The sequence below is a fragment of the Nyctereutes procyonoides genome, unplaced genomic scaffold (genome assembly GCF_905146905.1).
Source record: "Nyctereutes procyonoides isolate TBG_1078 unplaced genomic scaffold, NYPRO_anot_genome, whole genome shotgun sequence".
Taxonomy (NCBI): domain Eukaryota; kingdom Metazoa; phylum Chordata; class Mammalia; order Carnivora; family Canidae; genus Nyctereutes; species Nyctereutes procyonoides.
In genome coordinates, this window is record NW_026575047.1 from 8,482,790 (window position 1) to 8,500,263 (window position 17,474).

The window sequence follows — 17,474 nt, forward strand, 5'->3', positions numbered from 1 at the left end:
TCCTCCCTCCCTTCCTTCCTTCCTTCCTTCCTTCCTTCCTTCCTTCCTTCCTCCCCCCCTCCCTCCCTCCCTCCCTCCCTCCCTCCACAAATAGTTATCAAATATCTACCCTATGGCAAATTTCATTCTAGGCTCTGCTGTGTTTCAGAAAGAACCAGGAGGTCAATCTGGCTCAAGGAGGTGATGGTAGGAGTGAGCAAGGAGGTAATGGTAGGAGATGAAGCTAGAGACATGGCAAGGTGGCAGAGAACAGATCCGGTAGGGACTTATGAGCTGTTGTAAAAATGTCAGCTTTTGTTCTGATGAGATGGGGGCCATTTGAAGTTTTGAGCAGAGGAGTAAAGGCATCTAGCCCGCAGGATCGCTCTGTTAGCGTGTTGAAATTAGGCTATAGAGGAAGCAAAAATAGAAGCCAGAAGGAGACTTTTGTGACAATCCACGTGCGGAGTGATGGTTCTTGGGCCAAGGTGGAGGTAATGAGAAGGGGTCAGATTCTGGATGCATTTTGAAGGTAGGATCAAGACAATTTACAGGAAGAGTGGGTATGGGGTATGAGGAGATGAGAGAAGTCAGGGGTGATTCCAAGGAGTCTGATCTTCATAACGATAAAAATGGAAAGCGTTGCTATTATGTGCGGCAGAAGAATATAAATTTCGGCTTTGGACCTGTCGGGTTAGACATGTGAGTGAAGAGGTTATCAATATATGGAATTTATGACTCTAAAACTGATGACTGGGTTTGGATTGGAGATACAAATTTGGGAGCCTTCCATATGTACTTGGTATTTAAAGCTATGAGACTGGATGAGATTTCTAAAGCAGCGACTGACTGGGAGGATGAGAGGTTCAAGGACTGGGCTATGAGTCCACCTGTGTTTGGAGGCTAGGGAGATGAAGAGGAGCCGGCCAAGGAGAGTGGGATTGGCTGAGGAAAGAGTGTTTCAAAGAGGGGAAAGTTAGAAACTGTGCTGAGTGCTGCCATTAGGTCTATGGAGATGAGGACTGGGAGCATCCTACTGGACCTCGCTGTGTGGGGGAACTGGTAGCGATGGCAAGAATGTATCACTGCATGGAGGCGTTTTGTTGGAAAGAAGTGGAGAGAGATGGGGTGGTTGCTGGAGGAGGAACTATGCAAGGAAAATTAATATTTAATGACATCAAAATGAACTGCAGGAGAAAGTAGAGATATAAGCCCCCCAGAATGTTTCAACTGCCTTTTGTGTCATCCGAGAAGATGAATATCCTATACACTGTCTTTGTTAGTCCTCTGAGATTTGCTGATCATCAGACTTGGACTCTCACATCTAAAACCTTTTGTGATGAAGAAACCCTGTGAAGAGAATATTTCTGTGGTTAATTAGACCATCAGAGCTCAGTCTAATTAGGACCCTGATAAAAAGCATTAAGTATGTTTCAGCTGTTCTGATTGATTTTTTTTATTAAATTACTAATTCATTTGTTCGAAATATTTATTGAGCATCCACTATGTATGTCTGAGTCAATTGCTAAAGACAGAAAGATGAGTGTTGTGTAATCCTGAAGGGATAAACATGTGCACCAATAACAACAGTACGGATTGACTTGGGCTATAATGGAAGTATGGTCAAAGTGCTGTGGTAGCAATAAATAGCAGAACATAGTAGAACAAGTAGCTGATTTATAGGGCAGCTGAGAGGAGAAAGGGGATTTGGACCTGGAACAGAGGGTTGAGAGGCCCTTGAAAATCTGAACTGCATAGACATGATGAACACAGTCCTCTCTCCAAGCATGAGTAGCCAGGCTCACATATCTATGGAAAAACACTTATCGGGATACTGGAAGGGAGAGAGGTTGTGCATCGCTGTGCGAGTTAACAGGGTTTGAGTAAGGTCAGCTGATGCTCTATGAATAGCTCAGTGCTGGTTTCCCCTGCCCTTCCATGGCTTACAATAAAGAACTCACCCGTCTGCTACACAAGTCAGCTGATGAGTTAAATGCCAGCAAGAGCCAGCCAGCTGTGTTTACACTCCAAGGAAAGCAGAAATTCTCAGTCCATAAAATAGAAACAAATATGATGTCTGAAGATGTTTCAAAACCAAAATTTGAAACTCGAATCACTTACCAGGTCCAAGAAAACATTTTTTTTTTAAGCAATGTAGACTAAAGTTGATCATGATACGTAAATGACACAAATTCCATTAAATTTATTTTAATTCCATTAAAACCAAGAGTGACCAGGAAGGGGTCAAGAACATGTGGGCAGGACCATGCTTGCCTTCTCTTTGTGCCCCATGCACGTGGTTATTTTGTTCAGTGGTTAAGTCAGGGCTAGTGTTTAATGCTGGGAGACAGTAACATGAGTTGGATGTGAAGCATGGGGTCAGGGGATAGGCATTAGAGCGGGTTGAGCTCAGAGGAAAGCCAGGATAATCATGGGCTGGGCTAATTTGAAAGGATGCAGATCTGGGTAATGAGCAATCATTTTCCTCTGTCGTATGCAAAGAGCTCGTGGCCTGGCAACCACTGCTTTGGACAACAACCACAATAACAGCAGCACCACAATTATAGGAAGAGGAGGAATTAACTTTTTATAGGAAACTTACTGTACATTTGATATTGTGCTGTACCTGTCATGCATTATCTCATTGACTCCTCTTAACATATTGATGGTATATGCAAGGCTGTTTCCATACTTTACAGGTGGGTACACAAAGAATCGGAGAGGTCAAATGGAGCTAGGAATTGAATTCAGGTGTGCTTGGCTCAGTCTCTGTGCTACAAAGTTATTTATGTCCATGATGCATCTTGCCTGTTGCACTATAAACTCTTTTCAGTGGGCTTGCATCTCATGGACCCTTGAACCATCCCGCCTTGTGGCTACCACAGAATCTTGCAGGTCCTAAGTTTGTTGGGTGAGTGAATGAATGAATGAATGGAACCTACAACAACAATTATAAACACTTTCCCTTCAGAACTAGTGTTTTGTAATCCCTACGGTATCTCATGGATAATGAAACTCTTGGCAATAATAAAGTAATACGAGATTTGCCATGATCTTATTTATTTTCAATAGTGTTCTGGGATTTCTCATTCAAAAAGGGGAAAGTCTCATCAAGCAAGAATCCTGAAACGAGCAGCGTGAGATTATACATAAATATAAATATATATATTTTTTCTTTCTTTCTCTCACGTGATGATGCTTTGTGTGTTTAGCTTGACCTGAAAATTGAAAAATTTCTCGCTACCGAACAAAAGGTATCATTTCTGGACTGAGTTTGAGCAAATGTTTCCTGGTTATCGCTTTTGTTCTCCACCAACTGAATGTCAGAGATTTGTATTTTCCAGATTAATTATTAGTCTAGGCAAAGACTCTGTGCTGTCATGCTTCACAATTAATACTCAGACTGTTTTGAGAAAAGATAATTTGGTGTTTTGAGAGAGAGATAATTTTGTGTTTTCTGGCTCATTCTTCAGGGATAAAAATAAAGTGGAGAATATGCACTTCTAGTCTTTATTGCAGTGGAGACAGCAGTTGATTAATTAAGTTGTCACCTAACTGTAAACAACCCATGTCAGTTATTTTACAACTTTAATAAAGTTTTTAGAAATTTACATCAAAATTTTAATCAACATTACATGTATTATTTATAATACCCGGGTAGTATCAGTGTGGTGTATTTATAAGCATTGTGCACTGGTGCAGAATTTCAAACTTGATCCTTCATTAAATTTTAATTCTCGAACTTCACTCCTCTAGGTGAGCCCAGATAGGAAATAACAAAGTCCTCACCCATCTTGGAAATGAGAGTGCTTCCCAGGCTGTTCGGGCCTCCCGGAGCCTAGGGGGAAATGCCTAATGGGTGTCCCCCAAATCCCCCATGACTTTGACACTTCTTTCCATTTTGCCTGTTGAATTGCTAAATTTGCCAGTATTCCTATATGCTCAGCATTGTCCCAGCGAACTGAGGCTAAAAGTATTTTACAAAAACACCAAGTACCCTGGAGGAAGCAGATTATCCGAAGTCTCAGGATGATGGGGGGAGAAAAGCAGAAAACAGCGGGAAGGGATTGAGTAGGTGGAGGAGGATATCTCACGCATAAAAAATTCATGCTGAGCCTTCCTAAGCTGCTCAAATGAAAAGTGATTAAGGCGAAACTAATGTCTTCATGTCATTTAGAGGAGGAGAGACATACTTTTTAGGGCTGACTTTAATTTTATTCTTAGAATTTATGTGAAGGGAAGGGAACATGGGAAATGCAATTAAAATAAAATTTTTGTTCAACATGTGCTGTTTCGATTGGCACCATATTAATTCAAAGAACGGCATGATTATCATCAAATATTTAGCATTCTTTTGTGTGAGTATAACAAGTTCAGTAAACACAGACTCTAACTTTTTGGAGTTATCTTTCTAAAGCAGAATTAAGATACGGTATGTAGAAATCGGGCCATTTAGAGTCAGGGACAATATTCACTATGGTTTGAGATAAGCAGAATAAACAAATCTCTACTTAGGCAGAAGCTGGGGTTGATAGTTTAAAAAAGCAGAACTTTCAAAGCCTGAATGTATCCCAAGCACACTTCCCATGGGCTAACCATTCCGTTCATTTTTAAATAGCTTTGGAATGACTAAAGGCCCCCTTTCAAGGATTATTAACACCTTGGTTAATACTGAGGAGCCAGAAAAATGTTTCTCACATTTGCCAATGGACAAATGGTTTCACTTTTGGATTAAACTATGAATGCTTTCCCTAAAAGGGTACAACGTGAATAATGCTTTCTCTCTTTGTCTAGCTTAACTGATTGGTAACCACCAAATGCTCTAAGGATATGACACTTTCTTCAGATTTCCCCTGAGGGTCTTGATTGTACATTGACAGCTGGCAGGCCACATGGCCTTGGAGATACAGTTTATTCAGCTTACAAAGGACTCTTGCTGATTTTCTTTGAAAACAAATCATTATTTAAAAAATTGTGAATTTTTGCCTAAATACCTAGATGATGTCCTTTGAAAAATATGGCCATACCACATTTTCACACAGCCACAAATCTGTTGGAGCTAAGAAATGATTGCCCTTTGAGATGTCTGAGTTCTTCAGTTTCCTGATGTTTCTCAACATTTTTATTAGTTGTGCTCTCCTAAGGAAAATTTAGAGACATTGTCCCCCCTCCTCCTGGTCTTTCTCTCTCCATGAAATTCTAATAGCGTGGATATGTTGTATATCTGCCTCTGTGCTGTGGCCCTTTGGAGGACCACAAACTGTTGAGAATATCTAAGGATTTTGCACCCTCAAGAACCAGTTTTTCCCCCCTTGGGAATGGTATCACCCCCAGGGAGAACGCATGCTGCTCTAAACCCAACGGCTCTCCAGCACTGACACAAGGTGTATTTTGTGGGACTAAAAATATACATGACAAAATTGGAACACCATAAATGCTTCTCCCTCTCTATTATGTGCCTGGCTAGTGTGGGCATTTAAGTTTGCAGTCCCTGGTATAGTGGGATAAAAATAAAGAATACAAAAAAAATAAAATAAAATAAAAATAAAGAATCTCTGAGACCTTTAAGGCTTTTGAAAGCAGGCCACGTGTGGGAGAATGCCCGGTGCTAGGTGGCTATGGGCTTCTAGACTGAGCTAAAGAGGGGCCATTTTCTTCAATGATTTCCTTAGGTGAATACAAGATGGGCACTTTCTATTTCTGAAAGAAGATAATTGAGAGTGTGTTTTGCTCTTGATCTAACGAATTTCTTCACTTAACTGGTAGGTGTTTGTGCTCAACAAATAGTTATTGAAGATTATTTTTATGCCAGGCCCTGCGCTTAGGTTATTGACACCACTGAACACCAGGCCTTGCGAGCCGAACACAGTGGATGAATATAATCATGGGATCCTTCCTCTGCTTCCCCAGACTAACTGTTTGGCACTGGATGAAAGTGAGTAGTGAGTGATTGACAGTAACCAACCTTCAAATGCTGGAAATAGAAATATCTATTTTGCTGAAATATCAGCAAAAAAGTAGGAGAGGTCTACTAATTTGCCGATCATTGATACAGTTAGTAATTTGATGCAATTCGTCCGGAATATGTTTTTCCTTGCAGAGGAAGCTTGTATGTTTATTATAACAAAAAGATACATAACAGTAAAATGCTAACAGTAGGAATTTGGATTAATTTAGGATCTGGAAGATTAATCTGGCTGGAAATTCATCAGCTTTCTAAACTACTTAGTGCCTGTTAAAAGAGGTAAGCATACTATTTGGGGAGAGGTGTTTTTTTTTTTTTTTCACTCTTTCACTCCATGTGTACACATCTTAAGAAATATAGGTGGTATGAGCTCAGCTTTAAACAGAAGTAGAGGTCTACTGTTACTGCAATTAAATACTATATGAAGACTCTTGATTCCTCGCAGCAGAAAATCAGTTCAAAAGACTGGAGTAAAAAGGGTGGAATGGTTCACTTTTTTGAAAAGGAGAGATTTGGATTCAAGTATCAAGCATTAGGTTCTGTCTTCCTCTATTTTTCAGTTCTGCTTCCATTTGTGATGGCTTCGTTCTTGGGCCCTGCCCTCCAATGGTGGAGGGAAAAATAGCCTCCAGCAACTCCAGTGCACAGAGAGTTTCTCTTTCCCAAGAAAGCCAAGGCAAGGGCCAGGGTAGGTTCTCATTGGCCAGATTGGGTCATGTGATGAACTCAGGGAAAAATCACGGTAAGCAAGGGAAATCTGACTTTGACCAGCCAGGCAGGGGCTATATATGCATTCCTGTGGTTTGGGACTTGTGTCAGCACAATCTGAAAGGCATGGGCTTTGAATAGGGGTTGTTCTTCAAGTGTTAATAGAATACAATTGTCAGAAATAGGGCGCATGATCGCTGGGCAAACAACTCTCAACAGATGTTCATCGTAGATACTATAAAACAGGGACAAATATTATCTGTGAGTTTTCTGAGATACTAAAATCTACCTTTAACCCTCAGAGAACTTACTAATGCGTGGGTAGGTAAGTCTGATTTTATTCTCCTTTTATTATCATTTGTGAAAGATAATTTCCGAATCCTGGATTTTCCTGAGGCCTGTTGGACCCTGGCTCACGGGTGCCAACGTGGCCCGGTGGACGCCCCAGAGACCCAGACCCCAGACAGGCAGATGCAATTAGCAAGAGGGTTTATTGAACGTTTGCGCAAACGGGCTCTCCGCCTCCGAGGAGGAGAAGAGCCCCGATTAGCAATTACAGGGATCTTTTAAAAGGCAAAAGGAAAGAAACTGCCTAAAGACAAAAGAACCGCGGGAGTCGCATGGCATCCAGGTTGATTTCGGGGAGGGTCAACATGAACCTATTCAGGGACATTCCAATCACGGTGTGTGGGGGGAAACGGTTTTCTTATTGTAAACAGAATGCTTTTAGTTGCTAAAATTTCAGGAAGAAGACTGGATGGGCTGCCTCTGGGTTAGGGCTGGCCCTACTTACAAGGGGGGAGGTTTCTTCAGCCAAAGGTTTCTTATCCTAAAACAATGACCAAACTTACTCCAGGCAACTGACTTTGTACCTGCATATACATTTATTAAAAAGATTTATTATGTATTTGAGAGGAAGCGAGAGAGATAGCACAGGTAGGAGGGGCAGGGGGACAGGGAGAGAGAAAATCTCAAGCCGACTTCATGTGGATTGTGGACCCCAATGTGGGTTCGAACTCATGACCCTGAGATCATGACCTGAGCCCAAACCAAGAGTCAAATACTTAACCCACTCGGCCACCCAGGCACTCCTGTACCTGAAAATATTTATTCCATCTTCCCATTGTTGATTCTTGAGCTGGAAGGAAATGAGAATCTTTCTCTTTTTTCAAGATGATGAGTATAAATCCTGAAAAGTCTGACCCTTACTTAAAGCAAATTGGGACCAGAGAAGTCAAGAATGTCAAAGCCTAGAAGATATTGAGGAACCAAGGAGCGAGACTGGGACACGTATTAAAAATTCTGCAAAGATGAGTAACAATAGGGACACCTGGGTGGCTCAGTGGTTAAGTATCTTCCTTTGGCTCAGGGCGTGATCCTGGAATCCTGGGGTCGAGTCCCACATCGGGCTCCCTGCATGGAGCCTGCTTCTCCCTCTGCCTGTGTCTCTGCCTCTTTCTCTGTGTCTTTCATGATAAATAAAATCTAAAAAAAAAAAAAGATGAGTAATAATAAAAAGATAACAGTCATTTGTTCAAAGGCAGGAGAACAGGACAGTTGAGTGGCAATGCAACAGAAAGTTCTTCTGAATACCTTTTTATATTTCTGACACTTTAATCATTACTATTTAATAATTTATAAGTGAAAATTTACAAGTTATTGGTCCAGGAAAAAACAAAAAAAATCTTTCAAGTCATCAGGTAAGCAGAACATAACCTTGTCTCTGCTGTGTTGATTTTGATCATGCCTTCGTCTGCATCGTAGCAAGCCATAGTTTTCCCAGAGCTTCAGACCATGCCTCTTTGGCCTGGAATACGCTGGAAACTTCCAAGTCAGCCTTTCCAGATACAAGTTTCCAATCCCTCAATGATGATGCTTTCCTCAAGGACAAGAGCCATCACAGAAGCCTTGATGGCAGGCTGCTGAGATCCTCCACACAGACCAGAGAAAAATGACATCGTCTAATGAGCAGATTAGGAGTTGTTACAATATTTGAGGAATGTTCCAGCTCAGACACTTTCTCTGCTTTCTCCTATCATGACATTCTTTCTCTTCCATACGACTTTCTCCTGAAGAATGCTAACTAAAGTAGACAAAAACCCAGAACATTGGGAAATGCTGTTCTGAAAAAGGTTTTTGGAAAACCTGTGCACACTCATGGGAAAGTCAGCTCACGTAAAGGGTTGGCTTTCAGTTATGCAGAAACTTGGCTGAACAGGATTCATCTGGGAAGATTCCAAGGAACCAAGGCTTTGCAAGCAGGGATGGGGCTGGGAGTGGCTGGTAAGGTTTCTTGAGCTTCTGTCTTTGAATTTTTAGCATTTTAATTCTGTGAGGTCACATCCAGACGGCATGCTTTCCTTCACTTTTCCCTGCCGTCAGGTCCTGAACACCAATAATGCAAATTGATCGATAAAACTGAAGCAATTTGGTAGAAGAAGTAAGATAAATCTCAGACCCAAGTTCAATCTGTGTTTGAAAAAGATCCTTTGCTGAGGAGGGACCCCTCCCCCCCACCGGCTCTGAAATCTTGGAGTTGTGCTGACAAAGGAGTGACTTAACCTTGCTTTACCTTTTGGAGGCCTGAAGAAGGCCTCATGGCTGCGAATTCATATCTAATTTTATTTTCTATTCAGAGCTGATACCTCCTTCTCCCCCGTCTTTATTTTGCAGGCTCTCTGTTGATCTGGCACAAGCGTGCAGGTTTTTAAAAATGATGATGTTATCTGTTTACTATTCAAATGCAATTTTAAATGGTTTGGCTCAGCACATTTGAATCAAAAATCCTATTAAAGATGCAATATTCCTCTGCTACCTTTTTTGCCGAGCACATTCACATAGCATCCCTTTCTCAATCGGAATATAATACTGTGTACCTGTTCAGAGTGATGTGATTTCCAGCATTGAATTTGCGGTCGTTAAACAGGCTGTTCACCTTCCTATCATGGAAATTTGGTATTCATGCATAATTTTCTCCCCTACATTTACAAAATACATTATTAGCCACGTGATCTTGCCCTTGCTCAGCTCTATAGCCTTTTCATTTGAAATTTTCCAACTTATTATTTTTGCTCCTACCATCTGATAAAAATGCTGAAATTGCTGAGTTAAGATAAACACCCCCTGTTTCTATCCCTGCTCCCTTCCCCCCAAGAAGGATTGGAGATGAGTAGGAATGAAGAAAGAGAGATAAAGACAGCGGAATTTGATCACTGACTCTAAAAAGTTCTGACCACTGAATTGATGAGAAGCATGTTTAATTTTAAATGTTTTGCATCTATTTAACTGCCTAATTGCATAGTTAAATGAGCTGTAAGAGGAAGAACGTCCTCTGAAGCCTCGAATCCATTTCAGCTAGTTCTAGAACACTGATGGTAACAGGAGGCTGTGTTTCTCCTCTGGTAAATTTTAAACTTCTTCAGAGGGCACTGTTTATTAAACAAGGAGGCTTTCTGCTTGGGCAGCACTTTCCAATTACAGAGCCTTCCCTGCAGTATCTGGAAATGGAATCAGAGACCACACACGCGTTCCAGGCTACGCCAGGCAGCCCAAAGCAGGCAAGCCCAACGCTCAGCCTCCCATTTGCACCGTGTGCCGCAGCCTAGGGTTGTTTCCAAGTACATCTGACATGTTTTCTGTGTGGCAAATGTGTGGGAGCAGGTTGCCTGCAATAATTGGCCAGCTGGGATTGCTCGGGTGAAGCTCCTGGAACTCACCATCATCCAGTGCACGAACTGAAATAGTTGTATTGCTGTTGTTCACAAAATATGTGTGTGTGTGTGTGTGTGTGTGCACGCATGCGTACAGGCCGTGTGCTCGTGTTCATGCATGCACATCTGTGGCTACTCAGGACGTTGGGTTTTTTGTTTTTAAGTTGGAAATTTAGAAACCTGGGACTACGTCCTAAAGGCACACTTACTGGGGAAGGAAATCCAACCTAGGTGCCCTGGAAGGTGGCTACTGTGAAACTGGCTGCTGGTGGGGGCATTGGAGATTCTTTAGGTGATAGCGAGGCAATCTCGGTTATGGCATTTATGAGAAAAACAGGTATAGGTTTACAGGTAATGTAGTAGTAGTAATAATAGGAACAACAACAACAGAACAAGAATGACAACAGCTAACACTGAATGAGTATATAATCTGTGCCAAGCTTGACTATGCAGTGCTGGGGGCATTGATTCTAGCGTCGGGCTCTGAATTTTAATTCTGCCTTTATCAATTACTAGTTCCGCGATTTAGAGCACATCGATGCACCTCTTTGTGCCCGTTTTCCCAACTGTAAAAGGGAGCTAGTGATTCTACGTTACTCCACCAGACGATCTGTTGTCAGCTTGATGCGTCCGTGCTACCTCTGAAGTCTCCCGGGCAAGGCCAAGAGGCTGGGAATTACCATCCCCAAGATATCCTTTCATGTATGGCTTTGGGTACAGTCTGCCAAGGAAAGGCCCTGGTGTGAAATTCTCCTGGCAGAAGAGGAATGGCCATTATGTTCCAAAGGAAGCAGTTACAGGCAGATGTGTGGGCAGGAAGGTGTAGGGTGAGCCTGTTGAGAATCCCCTGTCTCAGGGTGCTGGCCAACGAGAGCTTCCCTGGGGCCCCTAGATGTGCAGTAGCCTAAGGTGGGTGTTGAGCCTTCTTGCCTAGGTGCAGCAGATCTTGCTGGCTTTCCTGAGCTCCACTGCCCAGCTTTTCCATAGGACTGCGGGAAACTCTGATTCCCTGCATTGGAGTTATTGACGCTTAGAACATGCAGAAAATAGCTTCTGTTTTCCTGACTGAATGCTCATCAACATACAGTCTCCTGGCGTGGCTGCAAAAGTTTCACGGGCTAAAACAAATGCATGGACCAGTACTTCCTATCACAGTTCACAAGTGCTTGCTCTTTGGTCCTCACTTCAACCCTAAGAGGTGGTGCTGGGTGGGCAAGTGGTTAAGAGTCTGGCTTCTAGAGCCACCGTGGCCAGGTTTGGAAAGTCTAGTTCATTCAGACATGGGCTGCAACAGTTTGGACGAGTTTATATATATGTTGGTGATGGGACTAGCACTTGCTTCATGTGATTGTTGAGGTTAAGACAGTGAAACGGAAGTGTGTGCAACAGTGAGCCCTTATTATTGGTAGCACTAGGATTTGACAACTTGTCCAGAAGACTGGGTCTCCAGTCATTAGGGCTCCAGGCATCTCCCTTGAGTCATGTGGGAGACTGGGCCCTTGCTTCTGTAGAGTATAGCTGGGTTCCCTGTAAATGCTCCCATAGTTGCTTCCTGCTGATGTCACCTTCCAATTAGACTGGCCTACAGTCTTCCCTCGTCACCTGAACCTCTTTCCTGGGCCTCCCTGGTGCTGAGTGGCCTGTCTGGATTGCCTTCATGGTACTGCTGGCCCATTTGAACTTCTTCTAGGTTGTCTGTGGTATGCTGAGATTGGCCAGAGGATAAAGAAATGTTTTTTATCTCCCATAGGCTGGTCACTAGCACATTATACACCCTTTTGGGTGAATGGATAAAGAAGATGTGGTCTATGTATATAATGGAATATTCCTCAGCCGTTAGAAACGACAAATACCTACCATTTGCTTCGATGTGGGGGGACCTGGAGGGTATTATGCTAAGTGAAATAAGTCAATCGGAAAAGGACAAACATTATATGGCCTCATTCATTTGGGGAATATAAAAATTAGTGAAAGGGAATAAAGGGAAAGGAGAGAAAATGAGTGAAAATATCAGTGAGGGTGACAGCATATGAGAGACTCCTAACTCTGGGAAATGAACAAGGGGTAGTGGAAAGGGAGGTGGGCGGGGGGTTGGGGTGACTGGGCGATGGGCACTGAGGGGGGCACTTGGCGGGATGAGCACTGGGTGTTATGCTATATGTTGGCAAATTGAACTCCAATAATAATAAAAAAAAACATACACCCTTTTGGGGAAATACTTGCACTAAATAAAACAAATTAAGTGAAATTTTTTTCCTAGCTGGGCCTTGGGCTTCAGACCCAGATATGGAATACCAGTGAGTCTAGCTGGATAGGGAGGAGGATGCCTTTTTTTCTGGAGTTGGTTTAACTTATGTGGCCTGGCACCAAGGCAGGCCCAATGACCACACCAGAGTTTTGGATCATCATACTCCAATCTGGGGAAAAGACAAATATACTTTCCATCTCAGCTGCCTCCTTCATGATGAATCTGGACAAAGGGAATCACTACCACCAAGGCTACTATATAAAAAGATGGCTGACCTTTGACTGATAAGAGATAACACCAGGTCAAAGATTGACCATAAACCTCAAAGAAGAATTTTTGACAGTAACCTGGAATATCAGCAGATCTTTTTCTAAAAGCAAAGCTAGAGATTGACATTGCGGACACTGAGAAGTGGAACATTTGGAATCAGACAGAAACAAGTTAAAGTGCTGGCTTAGTGACCTCACGGATGGTGCTAACCTTTTGACCCTTCGCCTTTCTTTTTCTTTTTTTTTTTTTCGCCTTTCTCATCTATAAACATGTTGGTCATTGTATTCATCTCCCAGGATGGTGGTTCAGCATTTATAAGACAATATTTGTAAAAAAGCTAAGCCTATAGTATGTGTTGAATAAATTTGATCTCCTTTACTATTTAAATAGTTTGTCCAAATATCCTCTTTGATAGTAATGAGGAACATAGGCTTGGTTTGAAGATTAACATATGTGCGTACATATGCTTCTAAGCAGATCTTGGAACATCATAAGTGCTACATATGTGTTAGCTAAAATAAGCATTAAACTTTTATCATTAAGAGAAATCCATTTGCAAATAAGATGTAGATGATTCATGATTAACATCTTAGAGGTTTAAGGATAGATCTTAGGGCTTGACTTGTGTGACAATGTCAGTCATGGTGGGAGCATTTCTAAATTAAAATTTTTTCCCCTAAATATAGAGAATTGAATACCCACCCCCTCAATGGAAACTTTACAATTATAGTTCAAGGATTTTAGTATAATCCTGTCCTAAGACTTCCCTTGAATCAGGTCAGTAGTTTTAAGGCTTCATGGAGAGTTGTGGAATTTACATCATGGTATAAAAATTCAAGATGGTGGCTGGGCACGGAGGATTCTGTGCAAACTGCTGAATTTTTGTCATTTGCAGTGGTGACATTTTTCCAAGTGACATCCCTGTAAATACTGAATAATAATATCCCAGACAGAGCCCTCAGGGGACAGGAGAAGAGAATGAAAATGGAACAGAATTAAAACTGACAAGAGCGAGAGACAGCATGTAAGATAAATAGCAAGTGTGGCTCTGTCAGATGAGCACGGGCTGCAGAGCCGTTCAGATGATTGCATGATTGATGGAATCAGCTGTGGAGGAGATGTCCAGTAATGTAGCAACAGATCAGTATTGAGAGATAAATCATCCTGCAATTGTATGCCGCTATCTCAACACTAATACGGTTGAAAAACAGCACAGTTTTGAGGGATGTCCTGAGATAATTGTTTTCTAACAACCTGTTCCCATATATTGGCAAGAAAGTTAAAGTCAGGACAGCCTTGCAATACGACTGGTATAAGGACTGGGAGGGCCACAGACTTGGGTCATGGACTTGGAGTCTCAACAGTTCTTGGGCTATTTGCCAAGCTAAAGGCAAGAGGGGCTCTTTTGGTTGCAAATGCAATTCAGATTCCAATGCCAAACTGTAGGCTCACTCTCTTGTCTTTTTGAGTTTTTACTGGTAATCCCCAAGGAACATCCTGGCTGTCAGCCCATAGCAGGTCTTCAGGGACATCAGGGAAACTGTTTTATAAAGAATGCTAACCGTGGCCTCCCCGGAGCTAGCAATTACATAGGAAGGAGAAACGAATAAGGGGGGGAGGACACTGTCATATATTGAGCGCCTAGCGTGTGTGTGGTAAGCTCAGGGCTTAGCTCATATTAACTCCAGGAGTCCCAACTAATGCAATCAGGTGCAACGAAACTGAGCTGAACTGTGAAGATGCATTAAATAAAGACACAAGGGACTATCTTCTGAACAAATGAACTCCTAGCTCCTGATCATGCTCAAGGAGGCACTGAGTGAGCATTTGTCCGAGTTAGAGAAGGTATCATCAGAGAAGGGGCTTCTTGAGGCCTTCCTAAGCCTGAGATTCTATGGATTGTGAGATGTTCATTGTTTGCTTATTTTCCATAACAATTTAAGGGTAAATGCTGCTCAGAGACATGGAGGGATCGCAATGACAGCTCACTTGCTATTTTCACCTGGGTGACTCTGTTGGGTTAGTGAAAAAAAACCTGATCTGATAGGATTTGAAGGAGGTAAATCTAGTGGTTCTGGAACTTATTTTTTCACAAGAGTTCTAGACCTGCATAGCGTTTTTGACACTTCAAAATGCTTTTTATATCTAAGAATGTGACAGACGCATAGGAGGCATTCTACAAACGTATGTGTATATATACATATTATATTTTTGGAGATATTTTATATGTACTATACACATATATACAGATATATTTATATGTAATACATATAGCTATATATACTATATATAAAAAGTATAAGGACAGATCTATTTATTCTTTTTAAAAAGATTTATTTATTTATTTATTTATTTATTTATTTATTCATGGGAGACACAGAGAGGGAGGCAGAGACACAGGCAGAGGGAGAAGCAGGCTCCCTGTGGGGAGCTGGATGTGGGACTTGATCCCAGGACACCGGGGTCATGCCCTGAGCTGAAGGCAGATGTTCAACTACTGAGCCACCCAGGGGTCCATATAGGGATGGATTTATAAAATAAAATCCATCCATATATAAATCTGCATGTATAAAATATAAAAATTAATAAATATGAGAATTGTGTATACATAAATCCACAATGTTAATAAAAGGGGACAGGTTTATCCTCACATAACTCTGGGAAGTATATTGCCTGCCCATTTTACAGATGAGGCTAGTGAAGTCCAAGAAGAGGAGGCTACTTCTCCAAACTAGTCTTAGAATTGGATTCAGGCTCCCCACCCCAACCCCTTGTTATTATTATTATTTTTAAATTCACGATTCTTCTAAAAAAGTGACTGTTCATGTTGTCTGTGATCCTTAATTCCTTCCACAATTTTACCCATGATACAAAGGCACCTAATGTCGATAAAGGTCTATTTGCTGCAGTGACCCAGCTAAATATAATTTTCAACCATATCACTCCAAAACAGACTCTAGGGTTCGTTTTCTATCACAGCTTCTGAGTAGAACATTTTCTGAACTGGATTATGTTTACCCATGCGCTGGCGCAGAGAATGCTGGTACTTAATTGAAAGGAGCAGCTTAAGTTCAATTAGATCCTGACTATGTCAGGATTTCAACTTGGTGTTATTTTTATTTGTGGACAGAGATTTGTAAGAATTTCCCTATACCCTCAGACCATTTTAATCCTAAAAAATATTAAATTCACTTTTAGAATATTCAAACTACAAGATAATCCTTAGAGTTGGTCTAATTAAATTTTTTTTGTTTTATTTTATTTAAATTCAATTAACTAACATACAGAGTATACTTAGTTTCAGAGGTCGAGGTAAGTGATTCATTAGCTGCATACAATATCCAGTGCTCATCTCATCACGTGCCCTCCTTAATGTCCATCACCCTGTTACCCCATCCCCCCATGCACCTCTCTTCCGGCAGCCTTCATTTTGTTTCCTAGAGTTAAGAGACTCTTAGGATTTGTCTCCCTCTCTGATGTTGTCTTATTTCCCCCCTTCCCTTATGTTCCTTTGTTTTGTTTCTTAAATTCCACATGAGTGAAATCATGTGATAATGGTCTTTCTCTGGTTGACTTATTTTACTTAGCATGATACTCTCCAGTTCTATCCACGTCATTGCAAATCTTGTCATTGCAAATGGAAAGATTTCTTTTTTTTGATGGCTGAGTACTATTCCATTGTGTACATATACCACATCTTCTTTATCCGTTGAGATGATCTAATTTTGCAGCTGTAGTCTGCAAATGTGTAAACTGAGAATTAACTAAACATTTTTTAGAAAGTTCTCAAAGCTCACACTGAAGATTGTCAAAGGCCAATCCAGCCATTTAAAGGAAGATTTGAAACTCCAAACCTGTGGTTCCAGGCCTCGTGCTAGAGTGATCGACTCCATTCTTATTCCGGGACTTTCCCAGTTTTGAAGCTGAAAGTCTTGTGCCTCAGAATTCCCTGAGTTCTGGGCAATTGGAATGGTTGGTTACCTTACCCTGGGCTTGCTCAGAGATATTAGTTCCTTATTTCACTGGCATAAATGAAAAATGGACAGAGTTGGAGGGGGATTACATGTTGAGTTGTTGATAGTATTCTAGAACCAGACAGGCTGATTCCAAGCGCCCTGTTTGGACTGGTTGGCATGGAGCAAACACACCACAAACATTTATTACATCAATAAATGGTTGGGTACAAGCCCCTTAAAATAGGAATATCGGAAGTCTATTTTTAATCATTGTCCTTCTAATCTCAACAAGAGGGTATCAGTGCTTTTTTGCATTGATTTTTGACCTGCCCAGATTTTGTTCCTGAGTCACTGGGTGAGATTAAGCCATGTGTAACCTATAGAAACACCGCTTGCAGGCGACCCTTCCCTGCACAATGTTTTTGAACTAGCTTGCCAATACTTCAGGAAAAGTGGCACAAAGGAGAGAAAGCAAGGCTATTGTAATGAGAAGTGACAGGAAGGCAGCTCCCTCATAGAGGTTGTCAGGGAAAGAATTGTTGAATAATTCAAATAACAGATTTATGTGTTCAAAGCCATTTCACATTCCAGCTTTGGAAACATCTGTGGAATAGTTTTGGACTAGAATGATCCAAGAC